The 22,407-nt window shown below is 45.8% G+C and overlaps 1 protein-coding gene across 2 annotated transcripts in view; it reads right to left on the reverse strand.

Annotated features, from left to right (window-relative positions):
• Window positions 1-22,407, reverse strand: part of MB21D2 (Mab-21 domain containing 2) — a 60,862-nt gene that overhangs the window by 13,765 nt on the left and 24,690 nt on the right. The window contains exon 1 of one of the 2 annotated variants that reach the window (XM_068200691.1): window positions 8,422-8,538. The exons of the other annotated variant lie outside the window; for it this stretch is intronic. The gene's annotated coding sequence lies outside the window, so the exon portion shown is untranslated. Of the gene's footprint in view, window positions 1-8,421; window positions 8,539-22,407 lie in introns of those variants that run through there. 2 annotated transcript variants of the gene reach the window in all.

Below are 22,407 nucleotides of genomic sequence, written 5' to 3' on the forward strand. Positions count from 1 at the left end.
TGTCAGGGCTGCTTCACCTTCCTGACTCCGAAAGCTCAGGTGAGGTGAGCAGAATCCCATTCACCAATGCCCTCATGTTTTAGGAAGCAGTGTCCCCAGCCCAAATATACATGAAAAGAACAGGCCATGAAATCACGACAATGTCTTCCTAGTTTCATTTTCCCCAGCCATTTTTGCAAGGTGGACAGAGGAAAGGCAACTATTGCTCAAAATGCAATAGAAATATAATTCAATAGAATAGAAAATTCAGTTAGCTCACTTAGCTTTCCCCTGAAAATGTGAGAACTAGAAATGCTTTGTTTACACTCTATTTAACAGAGAACCTCATATAACTCCAGTAAAATGCCTTAAGGAAAAACCACAGTATACTGGTAGAATTTGCCTACCTGCATTTGGAGTTTCTTTCAAAAATTAAAGTACCTTCTTTATTGTCTTATACAGTGGTAATCTGGAATTTTAATCCTACAAATTCCCTTGTACATACAATCATGAAAAGTGCCAAAAACCTTTGCTCACAAATGATGATAAAGAAATCATGCTTAGAAGAGGCAGAGGTACATGGAGAATACAGATCCTTCAAATGGATTTAGTAATTAGAAATCTCACCTGTGTTTTATAGATGTTGCTGTGAAAATACTTTGTAAAATTTCCATGTGTATATTCAGCTCCTGCAAGGCTTGCTATCCCTTGCATGGAAACACTTCCCAGCACAACAGAGATGGATATTGTTTGAATACAGTCCCGCTACACAGAAAGTAACGAATAACACAGTGCTTGCTGCTTTCCCACTGACAGCTGGTCCCCACACTGTGATTAACAGACAAAGAAAGAAGATTACAGACCTCCTAAATTTGCTAACACAGTTTTCAGAATTAATTGCATGAGGTAGAATCAGGAATACGAGGGTGTGAGCTGGTCCTGTAACAAGGGTGTTCGTCCCTGAAGTCAGACAGAGCTGAAGTACAGCCCATATCCAGCAGAAATCAGAGCACAATCCTACTTGTTTGTTCCTGGCTGCACTTTAGGAAGGAGCTGGCAGAGGCAGAGACAGAAAAATACTGGTTTGTAGCTGAAGCCAACCATCACCACAGCACAAATCGCACCCCGAGCTGCGCTGCTGCTCTGGTATTGTTCTGCCTGTGCCCAGGGAGACCTGCCTTGGATGATGGGCTCAGCCAAGATCTGAGGCCTCTGAACTGCCCTATTCTTCTTGCCTTACAAACAACCCACAGGGAGGAGTGTAAAAAGACCTTTCAGATTTCCTTCCCGACTTGATGGGGTTTGGGGCACTTCCTAGTTAAGCTCAGGGATCAGCCAGCTCTTACCCACAGGCATAGCCCAGAGGAGGGCAAAAGTACGTCAGTTCCAAACGGTCACTGGCATCCTCTGCCTATAGACAGGGCACCACTAGGAGGACTCTGCAAAATTTTTGTTGCTAAGACACAACACCCTGCCCCAAATTATATTGTGAGTATTCAAAAATTATGTAAGAAATATTGCACAGAAGTTTGTGTTTGAGGAAGAAGCAGCACTTTATCCCTTCCCAGAGAGATGGCTCATGAAATCATAGTGCTGCTAAAACATCTCTGCTTTCCCAAGCTGAGGACATTCTACTTTGCTATTGGTTCTATAGATCACCATATTGAACTTTAAATCTGAAAGGAATGAGGGATTTGTCTTTACAAAAAAAAAAAAAAAAAAAGTGCGTCTGCTGCTAAATAAAGCTAGATAATGAGAGATAAAAGAAACAATGGGAAGGATTCCACTAATTGACGAAAGGAGTGAGATGGATTTGTCTTTACAAACAAACAGTAGGTCTGCTGAAAAATAAAGTCAGATACTGAGAGATGAAAGAAACACTGGGAAGAACCATAAATTCCATAGGAGTTCCACTGATTGACACAAGGAAAAGAAAAGGAGGGTATACATTAGAAGGCAGTCTTAGGTATTAGGCACTCCGGGAATTCTGTACCTCTCAAGTACCTCAGCCAGTGGGGAATGAGAGAGGGACATGCGGCCGGGAAATGAGGGTAAAAAGGAGGCTGCGTCCTCCAAAAATTAGTGAGACCCCAGGGGAATGCCCCATGGCCTCTCCCTTTATTCGAATAAAGTTACAGTACTACTCCGTCTCCTTTTGGACAGGAACCTCCGATGTTTGTGGATTAATCTTCCTGACAAATCTTACTTCAGACTTTACTGGCAGTTGCCCAGCCGCCTTAGCGAGAAGGCAGGAATCATTCCGCCTCGCTGCGGGCACGGTCACCGTCCCGCCCAGCGGGTGCGGGGCAGCCGCGGCGGCAGCGGGGCGTGCGGTGCTCTCTCCCGGCAGCAGATGGCAGGAGCGCACCGGCGGAGCGGCGACAGCCGCGCCCGGCCGGGACACAGCGGCACGGCTCTCCCGCCGCCCGCGACAAGGCACGGGCACGCACGCAGCCCAACAGCCCTCCCCGCCACCTGACAGGGCTTACCGTGCACAGCCAGCTCTGACACAATTACAGCTTTGAGACCGGCACCAGGCTCCCGAACCGCACTCGCTCCATCCTTCTCACGGGGTGGGGTGTACGCCTCTGGCGGCAGTGTACGGGGGGGAGCGAGATGCGACTTTAAGAGGGGATAAGCCAGAAGATAGACACCAAACCTGTCCGCAAATCCTATTTAATGCCAGATTTCCAGCTTGTGACGACTGAAGGAAAAGGCCAGCATTTTGTCTAAGCCATCTGTACACAGCTCCTTTTGTGCCATTCTCTTTGAGCATTTATGCCACTTTGCACAGCAGCACAACTGAGCAGGCAGCGAGCACTACGGCTTCAAAGGAGAACAACTGCTGTTTATAGAAGCACTGTCAAGAATTTATTGCTGAAAAGAGAATGAATCATTGCAGGTAAATTTAGTTCAAAAATTAGATTTTCTATTTCTTCGTCAAAAACCAAGTAAACTCTCAGCAAGCACAGAGCTGCCCAGGAGCAGTTCTTGTGTTCAGTGGAAGCAGGTACTTCAGTTTAAGGACAGAGGCCTCCAGAGAGTCAGATTAAAGGTGATGTCAACATCTAACTAATCCATTTCTGTTATTTATTTTCCTCCTCAGAACATAGTGAATACAAAAAAAAAGTAATCTAGCAGCATTCAAAATAAAATGCAAAGGGGATCATCTAGGAATGCACATACACCCATGTATTGAAGAGCAGGGCTGGGATTTTGGACCTGATTCAGGGCAATAAATAGAGAGTCTATCTGGAAATGGGGGACGAGCAAAAAGCATTAAGGAAAAAACCAACAAAAATAGTGTTGTAAAGTCGTGTTTGCATGTTTTAATCCAGTGTATAAAATTTCTGAACAAAATCGATTTAAAATGCACCTAAATAGCAGAGACAAAGGAAGACAAAACCAGCTTCTTAGTCAAAGGAACTGTATTTCTATTTTGTCAGTGTAATGTCCAGAGTTTTAAAATACAGACCCTCTTCTATGGGCAATCTTCTGCAGAAAAGGGAGGAGATTACAGCATGACTCCACCTGTAGGACCAAGATTCATCAAACTGTCCATGTGTCAGCTGAGTTATGGGTCAGCAAAGGAACAAATCCAGAGTGGGTAGTGGGTGCATTTAATGTGTTTAACTAATTGAATGTGTGTGCTCTAACAACTGTGAACATCTGGCAACACAGAACACATCTGGGATGAGGGAACATCAAAGGAACAAACCCAAGCACCCTTTGAGTTTAGAGAAATAGCAAATTACCACCACAAGTACTGTGCTGGTAACGCTGCCACTGAGAGAACAACAGCATCGTGCCCAGGAAGAGCATCAGCTCTCAGGGGGCTGGGTATCTCCTACAGACACTTCTGAAGCTGCATTTAAATAGCTATTGTCACACCCACACTGTAGCTGTAGGCCAACAAAAACCTTAATGCAGGAGACAAACATGTATTTTTCTGCCCCAGAACACTCCCTAGCCTTTGAACACTGCTCAGACAGTGTCATAGGAGACACTGCTGGCATACACTCTTGCTGGCTCCAGACATGCATATCCAGAAGCAGCCCACAGCAAGCCCATTTTAACCCCTAGAATTTATTTCCAAGTATTGGACTGTGATGCAGGATGTCCTGTTCTTTCCCCCTTGCCCCCAACCCATATTCAGTCAGGAGTCTGAAAAAAGGGAGGTGAGTGGTAATTCTAAATTTTCATATCTGTTTTCCCATTCCACTCCAGTTAAAAGGAAAGGGCCCAGCCCCAGCAGTCAGTGTGAGGGACAGGGCACTTATTGCAAGGGGGCTGGGTGCAGATCCAGTTTAAGGATCATGGGAGGAAATTCTCTCCTGTGGGGAAGTCAGTAAGCAGGGACAACAAAAGGAACACATCTGGAAAACAGCAGAGGAGGCAGAAAAAGTGAATGAAGTGGCAAAGAGAGCCCTCCTAGGGCCATAAAAGTTGCAGATTCCATGAGGAATTCTTGTCAAATCCAATGGGATGTGGTCTGGTTTTAAAGCAAAATGGTGGCAGTTCAGAAAACACACACAGGTTTTAAGCATTGAACAGCAACACTCACCCAAGCTCTTTAACTTTGGTGCTCGCTCTGCCAAAGGTAGATGAGCTGGGCATGGAGCAGAGAGGGGCCAGAGACTCTGTAATTCAGAGTCATGCTTTTGAAAGCCCCAAGTATTTCATCTCAGAGGCCTGAGACCAGAGCTTGTGCAACAGAAGAAACAAATGTGGAAGACAAGTGAAGCAAAGACTGGTTACAGCAGGGAGGAAATGCAGGAATCGGGCTTTGGGGGAGCCTGCACTGCTAAAGAGCAATCGCTTGATTGCACGAAGGACGAATGCTGGGAGCTGTCTGAGTCTCCTGCCTGCTTGAGATGCTCAGCACACAAACAGCCCTGGCTCAGTGAGCCCCAAGCCACAGCTGCATTCCCCACACCAGTGGATGAAGTGAGAGCAGCTTCTCTCACCTATTTCCTCTCCTCCTCAACTGAGCTGAGCTGAATTTGTGATCATCAACGCAAGCTTTGTATCCATTGCAAGATGAAGCACTTCGCCTGCTTTTCCCAACACCTCAGCTAGGATCAGAGGCTGCTCTGCCAACCCTTGTGTCCAAAACCTGGAACATGGACTTAGCCCATGGAAACATGGAAGGAACACAAGGTCCATTGCTTGTCCCCAAGCTACAAGCTGCCAGATCGCCTTCCTGACTTCCTTCCCCTACTCAGAAACAAAGCTGGAATTCTCACAGCATCATCTACTGGCTCCAGAAACTGGAGCTTTAATGACAGCATAAAATTTAACATCACACTTGATTAAAAAGAGAAACAAAAAATATGATTCTGAGTTGGCACCATTGTAAGGCGCCCAGGTGGCATTTTGCCCCCTCCACTGGAAAATGCTGGGCCAAGTCCAACCACTAGAGACTTGCACAAACACAGCTCGGGTGTGAACCCCCTTGGCCCCTGACTGCTCAGGGCAGAGTTGGTGTCTGATGGTGACAGCCAGCCTCTCTGCCCTGGCAGTGGCATGACATGCCAGCAGCCTCCAGGGTAACAGAAGAAGATATTTTTTACCCCTATTGTTTCAAATGTGTGTCTCCACACACCATCCCACTGTCTGCCCTTCAAGGTCACACACACACACATTATTGAGGCAAGGGCTGGGACAGAAAACCACACCACTGGCAGAATGGATGTTCTTCCCATTTTATGTCTCTTAAAAGCTGTTAACCCGAAGCAGAGAGAAAAGGAATCAATAAATGGAGGAGTTGCAATCTCTTTTGGGTATCTTAAGAGCCTGGCTTTTGGCTATTTTCAGCAAATTAATGTGGGGCTCTTATACACTTATTTCTGCTCTCTGTGAGGTGAAAGCAGGACTGCTGCCAGCTCCGTGACTCATACAAACACAGGGGAGGAAACATAAAACAAGCTGCTGGCTTGCTCTTTCCCAGGGCTTAATCACACCCTTTGTAACTATTTGATGTGCCTGCTCCAGCGCATCCGAAGCTGCAGCACGAGAACAAGCAGGGCTGGGGCTGGGCTTCGACACCTTTGGCACAGAATTGCTGCCAGAGCCCCATCTCAAACTTCCCACTGAACAGAGAGAGGAAAATGGAGATCTGTCTGCACTTTTGAGACAGTAGCTCTCAACAGTCCCTGCCAGCTGGGCAGAAATAACTGTTATGTTTTGTTACAAACCATTTTTGGCTAGGACACACAAGAAGATCCATTCTCATCCATCACCTCCATCTACCAACCTAACAAATACCTACAGAGCTGTTCCTCCCTAAGCCTCCAAATCCTGAGCCATAGGTAAGTATTTATATTGTATTCAAATTCAGGTATTCAGCAAAGATGTGCTGGAGGTGCTTGAGAAATGCTCGATATTTGTTATTTGGCCATATTGCCAATTCTTGTCTTCTGTCGTTTTCTGAAAATCCAAGTTTCTGGAGTCCTAAGGCAGGGCAAAAATCTCAGCTTAAATTTATGAAAAAAAATTAGCAACTCCTATCCATCACAGCTGCAAATAACCAAAAATACCCTGAAGGAGATGAGTCTCACTTAAAAGTAGAAGAAAACAGAACAGAAATAAAAATACACCAAGAGCTTTTAATTTTAGAGTCCAACTCAGCTTCTCAAGTTTCACAAACCAGCTCACTGTTATTCCCTCTAAGCTGTCCTTTGGATGGCTGGCATCAACTCTCTCTACAAATTTACTGAGTAAGAAAATAGCGCAGTAATACCCACTGGGTCTCATATAGGAAGGGAGATGGAGAGATGGCCCTGAGGAAAGGGACAGAGGGATCCCATGTATTGTTCCCTGGGACAGTGATGTTCTGGAAAAAACACTCCGAAAAGCAATCTGCCTGCAGCCCTAGGGATGGCAGGGGCAGGGTATATTCTTCCTTGGACAGAGAGCTTCCTCCTCTAGAGTTCAGGAGTGCAGCGCGTCTTTTCCCAGCACTGGTCCCTGTCTTGTTGTGATCTTCTAAGTGCCCACTTTCACATCACAAGCTCTGCTGGATCTCTAACATCCCTTCAGAGTTCTTCCATGCAGGCAAAGTCCCTCCAGACTCAAAGCAAAACAGCAGCAATGTACACTTGTACTGGAGGTGTTAGAAACACCACAGTGAGCAGGGAAGAAAGGCCCTATTCCAGAGACCATTTCCAGCCAGGTCCTGCAGTGCAGCACAATTTGGGCACCTCTGCCAGGGAAAGAAGTTTCCAGGAGTTGAGAGAGCCCTGACTTCCTCACCAGCTTTACTGCTGGGCTCCTTGCTTGCTTCCCTGCTCAACCTGAGTTAATTATTCCCACCAGAGCATAGTGCTTGCCCCACTGGGGCATCTGGGAGAAGCATTCACACAGGGTATTGCTGTGATTTGGTGCAAAGGGGGACAGAAAAGCAAACTGCAGTTTGAAGAAGCAGTTCTTCTAAGGCAACACAGACCAGCATATCCAAAAGCCGGCTCCTGCCTTCCCTTCCAGCTACTGTCACAGCTCTCACAGCTTCACACCAGGCTAGGCCAGGCTCTGTCCAGGGCTCTGCACACCTCCAGGCTCCTCTACCTTCAGCTGATGTCCCAGAACATCCCCTAGGACACTGACCAAAGGAAGGGGACAAGTCTTTCAGCACCCCACTTGACCCAGCTCTCAGGACCGCCAGAGCTCTGCTGATGCCCAGAGCCCAGCAGCAGCAAACCTCTGCAATGCCACGCTCTAACACTGACAGCTGCAGCCTTCATCGCTGCCTGAGGATTATCCTCCTCTGACCCCCCTCCAGCTCCTCTCTGTGATCTGCCCACCCCATTCCACAGCTTGGCACAAGGCCAGGCTCCTCTGCCTCCAATCTCCGTTACTCCATCTGTCCAAGTCCTGGCCTTTTCCAGCACCCTTCTGATGCTCCAGGGGCACAGCTGCCCAGCCCCAGAGCCTTCCACCCATCAGACATCCCCCAAAGGGCTCCTCAGGGGCTCACAGATAGTGACAAATCAAAATTTTGAACACCATGCTCCTTGAGACCACTCATTTTATCTTCTCCCCCATCTGTGATCTGTGTGCACACAGGGAGCCAAGAGCCTCACTCCCTCGCTATTTCTGGATGTGGGCAGACCCTCCTCTGCCTCTGCTATTGAAGATGTCTGACATAGCAGACAGGCCAGGGCCTGGCATTTGGTTACCTTTCAGGCTCTCTGTTTAGCTTCTACCCAGAGATAACAGATCCCCGCCAAGAAAGTTAGTTGTCTAGGAGACCACTTTCAAACAAGAGTTTGCTAGAAACGATGTTATTATCAAGGGTAGCACATCTCCACCGTGGAGCACTGGGGTTAACTGCCTGCCAGCTCTGCCTCAGTTAAAACACAGCCTCAGAGAGAGAGAGGGAGAACATCAAAATGAAGTTGGCAGCATAACCAAGTCCCAGAGTTCATAATTTCACATAGGTACAGGATTCCCTGGAGGCACTGCAAGGTCACCAAAGAGAGCTGTGCTCCTCCTAGTGTCATGGCTCAATCGCCCCCTCACTTGCTTACACTGATTTAATAATCCAAATTCAAGCCAAAATACAAAGAAACAGTTCCTAGCCTTTCACTAACATTGACTGTATCTCCTCTGGGAACTGCATATTTCAGGTGGCAATATTTAACCTAGAAACAAATGAAAGCAGAAGCAGCTGTACAGGGAGAGCACAAGAGCAGACAGGTGGGTTGGGATGGTGCTGAGCAGAGGGCTGGCAGGCGCCTAATGAAAGATGCAGCCGAAGGGCATGCAAAAAGTTTCACTCTGTGGATGCAGTGTTCTGGCTCCCACTGCATGTTTCCTCCCTCTCTACAGCAATAAAAGCTCCTTTTTCATTTGCCTCTGCCTTCAGCAATAACAATTCCTATTTTCTCTGTTTCCTTCTTCAGACACTGGGTTAGTTAAGAGGGAGAAATCTGCCACTTCCACCCCTCTTACATTACAAATAAAGCTCCCTCACAGCAGCATTATGAGCTACCAATAACTACACCAACACTGAAAAGGCAGCCAGAGAACAGCCGCCAGGAACAAAGAGTGCAAGTGGGTAATAGGGAAGAGTTACCCTGCACGTAATCCTCAAAACCAGCCAGAGATGAAGCAGTTGAAGGAAAGAAAGGCATTTGCAAAACTACCAGGTGTCAGCTGATCTATTTCTAATTGCCTGAAATGACAGCCCCTGACAGCATGAAGCTAATCTTACATCTCTGGAGAGGAGTTTCAAAGGTAGGAGATATTTCCTGGCACAGGGAAAAAGCTGAGCAGGGAATTCAGGTTATAAGGCACATAACAGAGTGGGAGCCATTTTAAGGTCTTCAATCACTTATTACAGCACAGAGCTTTATTTGGTGAAGCCTCTTCTGTACAAAACATGTAAAAATAGCAACTGGTGAGACATGAAAATCAAAGATAGTGAGCTTGTGCCAGAGACATTTAAGGGCAATGATGATCTGCTGTTATGGCTTCAAGCAGTGATTTAAGTCTCCATAATTAATTCTTTGCTCTACACTGGACATGAATGAGGGGGGAGGTTTCAAGGGTTATAGTTCTATCTTCAAGGTAAAGCAAGCCTGAAAATGCACAAAATTTAGCAAAGAACTCAGAATATGAAGTTGAGAGTTTCATTCCATACCAATTTTTTGCTCAGTCTCCTACCAAAACAAAGACCTAGACAGTTTAGCATCTTATGCAGTTTGTCTATAAATGAAATTCAGCACCGATTTATCACATGGCAAAGTCTTCTCTGAAGAACCTTTCACTAAAAGAGCAGAAACTAACAGCAGGTAAATTCTTTTTACTGTATACATTTACTGAAATCTGAATTCAGCCTTCAGGGTCAAACTAAAGAATACAATGAAATTTTAAGTGCTAAATTTCTTTCCCCCTTTTTTTTCAGGAGATTGGTCACTAGATTTTCACACTTTCTTCTCAGTAATGTGCATTTAGCATCTCTGTCTATTTGTATAAACTAAAAATTATCACATTGAGAGGCCCTCTATGCCCTCAGCACCATGTTGAATGTATGGTGACTCCCTTAACCTCAGTAGTATGTTTTTATCCTGGGAAAACATGTTCATAGCCCAGCAGCAAAAGATCATTTGGTCCCTTATTGGGCCACTGGAGGCCCCTAGAATTAATGCTGAGTGGAGGGAGAAAGTAACCTTAAAGAGGAAACAGCAACTCCAGAAGTATGTTTCCAGTGAAACAGTGGGTCTTATTAAAAAATAATTGGGAAAACAAGGTAAAATTGTCCTCCTCTGTGCTGAATTCTGTGGTTTTTAAAATATCAAATAAACCCACAGAGCAGTACAGAGGACAAAAATCCACTATGGCCAAGACTGAAACATTCTGAAATTTGACTTCCTTTGGAGTTGAAACAAAGGACATAAAACCTCTGAAATTATCCACAGGAGGAAAAATCTAAAAATATTTCAGGTACTTAGGTACAGGAACAGCAAATAGAAAATAAACAAAACATTTCAAAAACTTCAAGTGCTCTGTTCCAGCAAAGAAATATCAAATCTCATTATTTTTCCTTTAGCATGGAAAATCAGGGCAATGCAGTCTTGTGAGTTACTCCACTCAGATGGAAAATGATCAAAGGTTTTTGCTACAGCTCTGCTTATCAGGTGTTTAAAACAGCTTCACTCATGCCCTCTGCCTTCCCGAGCAGGATGCTCTGGACTGAGAGGCCAAACCATTGGCCAAGAGCAGCAAGGTGAACTTTTCCTTTTGGTGACCCCAGAGGACACGTGTGTGCCCAAGGGAGAGGTGGAGCCCTGCAGACACGGGAGGTGGATTCCATCCCACAGCAGCAGAACCCCACGGCCAGGCCTGGCGGCCCCAGCACGCATGGGACAAAGGGAACAAGCTGGAACCCAGCCGGGAGCACTCTGCCAAAGCTGTGTGCCAGAGGGAAATCCCAAAAGACTATGGCCTGGAGCCAAGGATGTGAGGACAGGGAATTAAAGAAGTCCATCTAAAGTTGACTGAATTTCCTTCTCCTCCAATTGCTGTGCAGTGTCCTCAGGACTGATGGGGTCTTTCTGTGGAACAGATGTCAGGATAAGGAGTAGAGCTCCTTTGGAAAAACCCAGGAGAATGGACAGAAGTATTTGTGAGGGTTTCTCGTCCTCAACACAAGCCACTCCTTGCTTTAATGACAAATGACCACACAAACCACTGTTTCCACACAAAAAAATTGCCAGTGTCTTAGGCAGCTAAGTGACATATATGAACTGGAGCACCACATAAGGACTTAGGAAAGATATGGGGCCAAGATGGACATCAAGCAGCTAGCTTGGGACTATAAAACAGGACTGGATTTTCCACAGAGTGGGAAAGGATCCAGACAATACAAGTAATTTCTAATCTGGGAAAGTACAACAAAACCAGAGATTTTGGTATCCACAGTTCACACCAGGACTTGGCCCCCTTTGCTCAAAAAAAGCCCTAGAGATACTCAACAGAAAGAAATGAGACAGGGAGATCAACCAAAACCAATTAGCAGACTCCAGCCAGAAGGCAGAATTATCCTTGCCATTACTGGCATGCTGAATTTCAGCTGCAGATGAAGGCTGGAAACTTTGACAGTAGGAGAAAATCAGCTTCAGGGCTTCCAACAGGCGGGTCCCAAACCACATAGTTAGATTTATTTAACAAACAAAATACATTACAACCAGCATTTTCTCTTATCACTGCTAAGTGGGGATTTTCCAGTTTGTTTTTTTTTAACTCTTTGTAGTTTCCTAAAAAATTCCAGGGTAGACACTGACTTTCTTAGTGAATATATAGCCTCCAGTAAGTTTGCTTCTCCCATCCACTTTTCACAAGCCCTGGAGCAGTTGGATATTCTTTTTTAAAATTAATTGAGTTGGACTGAATGAGCAAGATGTCAGTCAGCAAAGCATCAGCATGTTCTCAGGGCTCAAAATCCAGAGGGGTGGGGCAGAAATGAAGAGTTGAAAAGGATGTGGCATATCCATCCCCAGGACTCAACAGATCACTTTCATGAGATACTTCCATGAGCAGTTATCCATGCTCATGTATATGTGTGGGCAGTCCCCTTTCTCAAGATGCAGAGCAAATAGTAATCCCAAAATAGCTCCACTGACGTGCTAAAGATTTCTCCATGAGTAAGATACAACTCAGTGAGAGAAAGGACACCAAAGATAGCCTATACCAAGTCTGTAGCTCTCCTATCCTGGATTGATTTATTAATTTCTTCTGTGCTGGTGGTTATAAAGAGGGGGAAGGGGGTGAGGAGACAGAGACAAGGCCCTTGTGTGCAATGAAATTAAATGCACAGCAGCAGCCATCATTAATGATGCATTATGGAGTAACAAAGGGAGCCTGGCTGATTGACACTCCCTAACAAGTTGTGTATAATAAACACTTCTCTCTAAACAGAAGGTTCCTGATTATGGGATATGTTCCCCCTCATGTTAATGATGATGTTTATTGTCATAAACGCACCCCACTTGAAAGGGGAGTGGCACCCAAAATAAAAGGAGGATTGACTGGGAGATGCTTGACTGAAGAAGCCATGAGGCCACCTTGCTGAGGTCTGTACAGAGCAAAATGCACAAGGCTGAAAAGACATCCAGGAAAATAAATTACTGTAAAACAAATATGAAGATCAGGGGCATGGATGCTCAGGATTTAGCTTCCTCAGAACAGGATCTGGACTGAATTTTTATGATCAGCTCTAAATAGGTAAGTATTGGTGTAGAACCTTGGTTCTACAGCACATAAGCTTCTACATAGAGCACAGAAGCTGCCTGGGAAACCTGCTTGGGGGTACAGGCAGCCCTGCTCACCCACACACCCAGGGGAGCACCCTGCCACAGGAGACAGGCTGCTTTCCTTCTCTCAGCACCAGCCTGGCTCAGGGGGTGACAGAGCAGACCTGGAGCATCAGCACTCAACCAGGTCTGCCCACTCTGAACTGGTGGGGATCCAGCCAGTTCATGCTGACACATTCCTGTCCCCCAGGATCTCACTTGCCCTCAACAGCTCATCTTTCTCTCCCCTGATAACTCTTAGTGCAGTGTCATCTCCCCTCATCCCTCTACCAGTACTCGCTTACTCTTTCCATTTGACCCTAATGATTAGAGGCTGCATAGAACTCGTGAGAGTCCATGGGTGACTGACCACAAGCCACTACTGGTTGGGTTCAAGCCACAGCCCCTCAAGCAGGTGGAGTCCAACCCAAGGGCTGTAGGGTCCTCACAGGACCAGAACACATTCCAGGCCACTCAAGCCATGTAGAACTATACCAGTTCAGATTTCCCAAACCCTGTCTCACCAGCAGAGAATTTATCTCCAATAGAAACAGGGTAATCTAGTGAGGGACAGAATTCTCTTAAAGGAAGGGCTAACTTCATTGCAGGGTTTGAACACCTTTTGCTCCTCAGGACTGAATCCAAAATGAAACGGGATGAAAGGACCCAAGCTCAAGAGAAGCAGAGGGATTATTCCTAACCAGAAATGCTCACATTCAGAAATGCATCTGAGCAAGCATCCCAAACAAGGCCATTTCCAGACAGTTCTACAGGCCAGAGGTTAGGCCCTGGAGCATATCATGTGGAAGGCTGCTGGCACACGTTAAACAGAGGGTGTAAACTCTGAATTTCCCAGAGAGCAATTAGGAGAGAAAAGCAGGAAATTTGCAGATCTGTAATTAATGCCAGTGAGAAGTCAGAACAAAGGGTGACATCACCACAGCTAATTACAACTAGGGGGAAGGGTAGGACTAATCGTTATCCTGACCCTGTGATCCATATCTGACTTGCTTCAACTGTGCTGCTGGCCAGACTTCCCAGGATGACCGTGATTCTCATGGCATGTTTTTGGCTCTGTTCATGCCAAGCACGTGTGAGGCCAGACTCCCATATATTTTACACAGCTATTTAAAAAGGAGAGTAGTCAGGAAGGAGTCTAGAGACAGATCATAGGGCTGCCCATGGGTCTTGCAGCAAGACAGTCCCTTAAAGCTTCTGCTGTAAGAAGATCCTGTAAGGCATCGAGGAGCTGCCAGCCCTGACCTCTCTTCCCCTTCCCGCATTTAACTGCCCAAATCCCCTTTTCCACACCCACCCCAGAGCTGGCATTACTCCAGCAGTCAGAAATAAGTAGACATCTGGCACCAAATGTGAGTGAAGCACTTCTGCACTCCTTGTGCCAAGACAATTCTCCCCAGGCTGTCACCATCGGTGGCCTGGAAGCTGCTATTTCCACATGCACACAGGGGGGATGGATGGCAGGGCTGTATAGCTCATTGCCATAGATGGGGAGATGGGTCACAGAGCAAGAAAACCCAGTAAAAAGCAGGAGCTGCTTAAGGAAGGTTAGCTGTCATTGACCAGCCAGACCTGGGAAGACACTATTGATACATCTTGTTGTCCTGATGCCATCAGTGTTCTGGGATGAGCCCATGAAAGGAACTCTATGTCACCATAGGAAAAAGTCAAAGGGATGTCCAGATCTGAAAAGCAACTGTTGTAGTGCTACACAAGGTTACTAAAACTTCAGGTACCAAATTTTCAGCCACGGCCTTCAGCTGCCCCATTCAGCCATTGCAGCTGATCCTCACAATCTGTTTAACCCTCTGACTCAGTGACATTTAGCTCTCCCACTGCCATGCAAAAGGATACCAGAAGATTGACAAGTGGTCTGCAAAAATGCAACATTACAGCAAAAAGTCCCTCTGAAACAGGAACTGAAACACAGCAGCCAGCATACTGCAGCTTGTGCCCTCCACCACCCTGAAAGGACATGCAACCACTCTGCCATGAAAAGGAAATGATTTCCAAAGTAGTTTGAGTGAAATGGCATATTGGTAGAGGGAGCTGTCAGTTCCAAGGAAAACTAAAGAAGGTCAAAAATTACCCAAACAGAAAAATAAAAGCTATATCCAGAGGAAAGGGAAGGGGAAGTTGCATGGTCTTGGCTTTATTAAGATTGTTCTTTACAGAAAACATGATGTTAGTATATGGAGTCACCATTTTGGCATTGCATGGAAGCAACAGGCCCAGAAGCAGAAGCAGAGAAAGCAGCCAGTTTCTGATGAACTCTTCAGGGTGAACGCAGTGCAGCGAGTTCAACCTGGCAGCATAAAGAAAGGAAACCCACCACACAGAATTTTACTTTGAGTCTTGATACAGGAGGTGTTAATAACACACAAAAAGTATTTTTAGATGCTTTTCTAAACCGCTGCATAAATAAAGCACTCCTGCCAAAAATGTTTAACTATTATATCGAAATATTGTCAGAGATGGTACATATTATATGTTAGTGAAAATTTCTTGGTAGCATTTAGCTACACTTCCATAATGCTTCAAGGATTAAAAATATGATGGAAATCTACAGCATGACTTCAAAGTAAGACATCAGTCAGTTTATACAGAAAACCACAGTAACAGACCTGTAATACCTAACTGCTAGTCTGCAAAGGTTCATTACAAATTCCTTTAAAAATCTTTCTGACATCCTTCTCCCCTTCCCCTATTCTTGTTTTCAAAAAGACTGCAGGAATCCCCTGGATTAAGGGAAAACTCATAGTCCAGTAGCATGCAATATTCAGTCAGTCCTAAGGCTATTACAGCACGCCGCTCCCATGCAGAGATAAGCAGTGAGTTAGAAAAATATCTGAGCAGTTCCAAACATCAAGATGATTTCACACCTCAATGGAAAGTATGCAGGCTAATATTGCAGCAGTCATTATGGCATTCAGCATACAGTCATGCTAAAATCCACAGAAGAATATAACTACATTCCTTCATAGGATTAGAAGACTGATCCATATACCACTGAAACCAATAAGATTTTTTTCCATTAAGTGGGAACTGGGCTGAATCCTATAAAACATTTACTCAGTGAGCTTTCACCAGACACAGAAGTGCAGAACAGCTCCACTGTCAATACCAAGATACACCAGCATACAGTGATTTGTAATGCACACTGCATGTGCTTATTTTCTTTCCTACTAGAAGGGAAGAGCTGATCACAGAATGGGGTAGGTAATGAGGTAACATAGCTGGGTATTGCAAATAATAAGTAAACAGGAATAAATACATGAACTCATGACCTTCCAAGGGATAAAGCTAAGGTAAAATCAATAGCACCACTTTTGCATATGCCAGAAAGGTCATGCATGCAGCTTTTGAGGACAGCCACATGCTAATGTGATGTTTTGAGAAGAGAGATGATATATATAAGCAGTCCTAGCAGAATTCAACAGCTCTTAAAGACCTTTGAGTGGAAAGTTTTTGTAGTGTATAGACTATGTGTGAGCACATTGGCTTCTAAGGTCAGAGAAAAACACTAAGGCAGCCTGACACATATGTGGCTCTTATGTATGGCCACAGCCCAGCCATCTGTGTCACCTGCTGCTGGAGGTGAAGAAGCTGACCCTGTGTGTGTTTGAAAGTCTCACTCAAAGCCCCGTGGTGTGTGCTAAGGCAATAGGGGCAGAGTGAGGGCTGGGGCATCAGAAATAGAACTGGAATAGGAACCCAGCAACATTTTGTGTGTGTGTGTGTGGTGTGTGTGTGTGTGTGTGGTGTGTGCGTGTGTGTGTGAAGAGTTGGGTGGGAGGAAAAAAGCCAGCACCGAACATTGTCAGGAGGCCTTCGCCTAACAATCCTGGCCAAAAGATATCCAACTGCAGCAGATTTCCATGTGGGAAGTCTATGTCCATCCTGAGGTTTTACAGAATGGACACCAGAGCCTGGACCTCCTGCCATGGAAAAAGCCGTTTCAACAGAAAGCTAATGAATGGCTGACAATATTCCTGTCTACTAATAAGTATTAGATAAAACTGATGAAAAGCAATTAGCAGAGAGGATAGTGGGTGGAGGAGGGGAAGGTAGAGAAACACACAAGCAATCAGGCCCACAAACTAAGAGCTGTTTATGCTTGGTCATAATGTTCGTTCCAGCAAAACAAGCTTTGTCAACTACATGTTTTGGATCAAAATCCTTAAGAAAGACTGTGTCCCACAGTCTGTTACAGAGAACATCCCTGTCTGGTCTCAGAGAGAGGGATCTGTATTGAATGAATCACCCATTCATACACTGGTCAAACAGCAGTATTACCTTCCTGTTAGCAGAACTCTTGAGTTCCATTGCAAACCCCTTAAAAAGAGGGTCTGAAAAGGGGGTGGATAATATACTTTAAATTCCACTGTTATGAGTAAGAGTTATTTAAGGAGCCAGAAAACATGCATTTATCTCTTTAACATACTTGGAGATTCTTTTAGTCAAAGTGCTGGAGACAAGGGCTCAGCAAATTAAGAAGGAATGAGAAGGTATCGAGCTGCAAAATACAATGGCAGCCACATCAAAGAAGCTCACACATGTGAAAAAAGCCAAGCAGCTGATCCATCTGCACAACTGAACCGCTGTGCCTTTTATTTTTAAACACTGTTATTGCTCATGATACTTGCATCTACTTTTCCTCTCTCACCCACACTGGAGCAGCTGCCCTGCTTGTGTGAGAAAGGAACTTGTGAGCTCCAGCACTCATTAGGGTGATGCCTCACACAGGCAGGCTCTGACTGGGATGCCAATGAGACAAGTCTGTGCGAAAGGCAAAAATGACAAGGTGGGAGAGACGTTGTGGTGAAGAGTAAGTGTTCAACAACACTAGAATAACAATCCTGGGTCATTTCATCGACCATGGACTGTCTGACAGTGACAAGGAGTAGAAACTTCAGGGCAAATGTGAAAAGGCAGAGTAGCCTACAGCAATACCTCCTCTGAACACCTTCCCTGGCTTTCAGCAATGCGTGGCTTAGAGGTTTCTGCACGCAGCCTTGTAATTGCTCAACAATCACTTTGACAGGCAAATTGTCTATGAATTTGCACAACTCCTTTTAAACCCATTTGTATTTTAAATTTCATGTGCCATGGGGCAATAAGCTCCATGCTGCAACTATGGGTCATGAGAAATGCTTGCATTTCAGTGGCCACCTGCTAAGTTTATTGGTTCCTGTAATTCTTTGGCAGCGTGAAAGGCAATCAATTCATATCATACCACCCTTTCCACTCCATTCACTGTCATTCCTTTCAGGGCGAAAAGGAGTAAAGCACATAGGGGAGACTCCTTCTGGATTGCAGTCACAAATGCCATGAATCAGTTCATTATTCTAACCTGTTTCTTTCCTAAAGGAATATCCTAACAGTTTGGGTTGTTCCATGGCTGCTTTACAAGGAAGAGAAAGATCATATTCTGATCCAGGCCTGATAATCAGAAAAAAATCTTCACTACCAGGCAAGATACAAGTCTGGGCAGAGTGCTTCTGTAAATGGTATGAGTATTATCAGTCCAGACAAGTCCCACTGCAGAACAGAGACTGGGGCAAAGGGAGGAAGGCACCAGGGCACACACATCCCTTCTGGCACTGCTGGCTAAGAAACCCTGCTCCAGGGGAAAGAACTGACAAACTATGTCTGGCTTGTGCATTGCTAAATTAAAGTTGATGTATGGGAGATTTGTAAGAGCCGTAATAGAAGAATGTTGTCAGGACTAAATGGAAGATATGGAAATTTGATAGTAAAACCCACCTTCCCTGTCCATCCCACCCTGCTATGTATCTATCAAGACTAGAGCTACAATCACCTCAGAGAAGAAGCAACTGCCTACTGAGCCCACCCTTCTGCCTGTAAAGCCAGCTGTCTGGTTGTTTCAGGAGAGGATGAAAGACTCTGAGGTTTCTCCTAACTGTGCTACCACAAGGCAGCAGAAGAGGATTATTCCTCAGAGCTTGCAGGGTGGCACTTCCCAGAACCTGCTTCCATCCTGGATCCCAGGCAGCCTGACAGCAGCACTGAGCACCAATGTCCCCCAAAGCAGTGCCCACCAGCTCTGTGGTTCCCGACACAGTGGATGGACTTTATGCTTTGTGGAGGAGAGCAGCTACTCACACTCCTGAGGAAGCATCTGACAGGGGTCTCACAGGGAATCTGGGGCCAAGCTCCCAAGGCTAGACTCCATCCCTAACTAGAGAGGTCTGTGGGCCAGGCAGCAGCTTCCAAGACACTACTGATACCCTTTGTTTGCTCTTCCTAGAAGCACCACGTGGATCTGCACCAAGCTCTGTCTTGAAAGGCAATGAGAAAGGAGAGCAGTGCTGCATAGAGATTTCACTTCCATGAAGTCAGCAGCATCATGAGTTATTCAAAGCAATTTTTCCATCCAGGACATTTCAGGCCCAAGGCTAGCACTTCACAAAAGGACAAAGGAGAACAATACTTCACAGGTTCTGCTTTCCAGCCTTTTCTTTCAAGAGTTCTCTAAGTCCCAGCACACAGTAGAGTCCAAACTTACTAGTGTTGCATACAAGTATTAACTCGGTACTGTCCAGAGATTGATAGAGAAAAGAGAGAATAAGCCCAGCCTATTCCAAGACAAACCTCAGTACAGGCTGTATTCCTGGTGTTCACAGGATCACAGAATCATTTATGTTTAAAAAGACCTTTAAGATCATCAAGTACCACTGTTAACCTGTCACTACCAAGTCTGTCACTAGACTGTGTTCCTAAGGACCACACGTACAATCTTTTAATTATGTCCCGGTATGGTGACTCAACCACTTTCCTGGGTAGCCTGTTCCAATGCTAGACAAACCTTCCTATGAAGAATTTTTCCCTAATATCAAATCTAAACCTTCCCTCATGCAACCTGAGGCTACTTCCTCTTGGACCAGGGGGAAGAGACCTACCTCCAGCTGGCGACTACCTTTCAGGCAGTGATAGAGAGCAATAAAGTCTCCCCTCAGCCTCCCTTTCTCTGGTTAAACAACCCCAGTTCCATCAGCCACTCCTCGTAAGATTTCTGCTCCAGACCCTTCCCCAGCTCCATTGCCCTTCTCTGGACATGCTCCAGTACCTCAATGTCTTTCTGGTTGCAAGTGTCCCAAAACTGAACATAGGATTTGAGGTGTGGTGTCACCAGTGCCCAGCCACTGCACAATGGTCACTGCCCTGGTCCTGCTGGCCACACTATTCCTGATCCAAGCCAGGATGTCATTGGTCTCCTTGGCCACCTGGGTTCACGTTCAGCTGCTGTCAACCAGCACACCAGGTCTTTTCCTGTGGGCAGCTTTCCAGCCACTCTGCCCCAGTCCTGTAGCACTGCCTGGGGTTGTTATGACCCAAGTGCAGACCCATAACCTGACTTTCTTGAACCTTGGTCCATTGGTCCAGCCTGTCCAGATCCCTCCACAGAGCCTTGGTACTGTCCAGCAGATCAATGCTCCCACTCAACCCAGGGTCACCTGCAACTGACAGAGGGTGCGCTCGATCTCCTTGTCCAGATGGTTGATAAAGATACTAAACAGGACTGGACCTGGTACTGAGCCCTGGAGAGCACCAGGGTAGGAAACCTTCCCTTCACATTTTTAACCCAGGCCCCAGGGAGGCAGCAGACTTTCCTAAGAAGTAGGACTGGTCCTCATATTGGGCTTTCCACTCCCTTCAGAAGGCAGTCTCCTATGGCATAGGCACATCTCTTTCCCTTTATGGAAGCAGTTTTGACACAGGGCATAGGCTGACTTAATCTCAATGACACCTCCATGCTACATGGACCACTGTACCCATTATTGTCCAGTTCCACTTGCTGAGCCTCACTCATTTTATGCCAGGGCACCTGGGCAGGTGGAGCAGTCACAGAGGGGACGCGCCTGCCATGCCAGAGAGGAACTTGTCACATTGTCCCCTATGCTTTATGCTACAGTGTTCAACCAAGTGGAGAGAGAATAGGGAATCATCAGTATTGTGCTCCCTCTCAGCCTGTTGGGTATGTCCCAGGGAAGGCAGGATACAATTCCATTGGTCTGTACGTCTCTCCTGCTGGTTGAGCTTGCAGGGCTCAGCACCCCTCTGTGTGAACTACTGCACCACAGCCAGCTTACCCATCCTTGGAGGTGTTGGTGTTGGAGTTGGAGGTGCTCCTGGTCATTGGTGTTCCCCAGGGGCTTCTTTTATAGGTGTGTGTGGGGGTGCTTGGCCGCTGTTGGTCCAGGCCCTGCCCAGGTCCCATCAGCTGCTGCTCACAAGCTGCAGGCTCCTGGAGGATCTCTTGGCTTTCCAGAGGTTCCCCCTGTTCAGTAAAACCCCCTCTAAGCACTGTACTGGAGTGTTCCACTGCAGATCATGCCAGCACTGGAGTCACCTACCAAAGCAAATTTCTGTCAACTTAGAAGATCCTCACGATTGGCTACCAAAACCACAGAGGCTTTTCCTCTGCCTCTAGGATAGGACATATGCTGTACAGTCACATTGCACAGTGTTTGTGTTCCCAGAAATACTGCTTTAGTGAAGGAAATAATTCATTCAAGCTATCTTGCAGTGTAAAAACCCCCATGAAGATGACTGGGCAGTAATCTCTTTTAGGCAGTGCTGTAACCTCCTCTAAAAACAGTTGTGAAGTCTGATCCCATGTAGTGCCCTGACAGATGAATAAAATTGGCTAAGCTTTGCATTTTTTGTGTTCACACTTATTCCAGATAAGTAATGTGTTTCAAGGACAAGGACAGCTCCTGAAGTTGGCACATATGATCCAACTTTTTCCAGACATCCCAGTAAAGCCTATCAGCCTGAATTCCTACCCCCTTGGTAGACAGACTATTCCTTTTAATCTAACCTATTCTTTGTTCTGCTCTGCTTTTTATCTCTGCTGAAACTAAAACCATCCCAGCCTAGGGAATGTGCTGCAACTTATTACTGACAGATCTGCCACTCCCCTTTAACCACCTTAATGCATTTATTATAAAGGAACTTACTTTGACCTTAATTTCCTTCCTTCTATCCTACTTTTGTCTGCTTATAGCTTTGCTTTTCAAGCTAAGCAAACATAGTGCTACAGTGGCCATCTGCATAATCACACCAGCTTGTGGTGCTGCCAGGTATTTAATGACAGCAGCTCCATCCCCAACCTCGAGAGGTTTCCTTGAAGCAAAGTTCTCCCACTCTGCTGCTCACTTCACCTACACATGATGTTTTTGAAGGCTGTCTCCCATCAATTACCTCCTTCTCTTTGTGTCCCTCTCCCTTGAAAAGCTCTTGCATGCATTACACACTTCTTTGCAGGCATCAAGCAGTCTTCTGTTGTTTAGAGCAGTCTTCTGTTGCCTCCTCCTTTGGAGCTTAGTGAGGTAGGAGTGCTGGGTTTTCCCACCTAATCCTCTTTCTAAGGGTGAATCTGTCTGCAAAGGCTCTTTGCATCACCCCAAGATGCTCCATGCCATAAGTGAGAGAAGGTGGATCAAAACACTGTGTGGAGAAACACAGAGTTCTTTCTGGTGGTTATTTTTTTCAATCCTGCAGTCAGAGGGTCCCTGAGGTTTGGGACAACTGTGCCTATTACGAACACTGCATTTAACACCTTAGTCTCCATTGCTCCATATTTCAAGTG

Source organism: Anomalospiza imberbis, chromosome 10 (genome assembly GCF_031753505.1).
Source record: "Anomalospiza imberbis isolate Cuckoo-Finch-1a 21T00152 chromosome 10, ASM3175350v1, whole genome shotgun sequence".
Classification (NCBI taxonomy): domain Eukaryota; kingdom Metazoa; phylum Chordata; class Aves; order Passeriformes; family Viduidae; genus Anomalospiza; species Anomalospiza imberbis.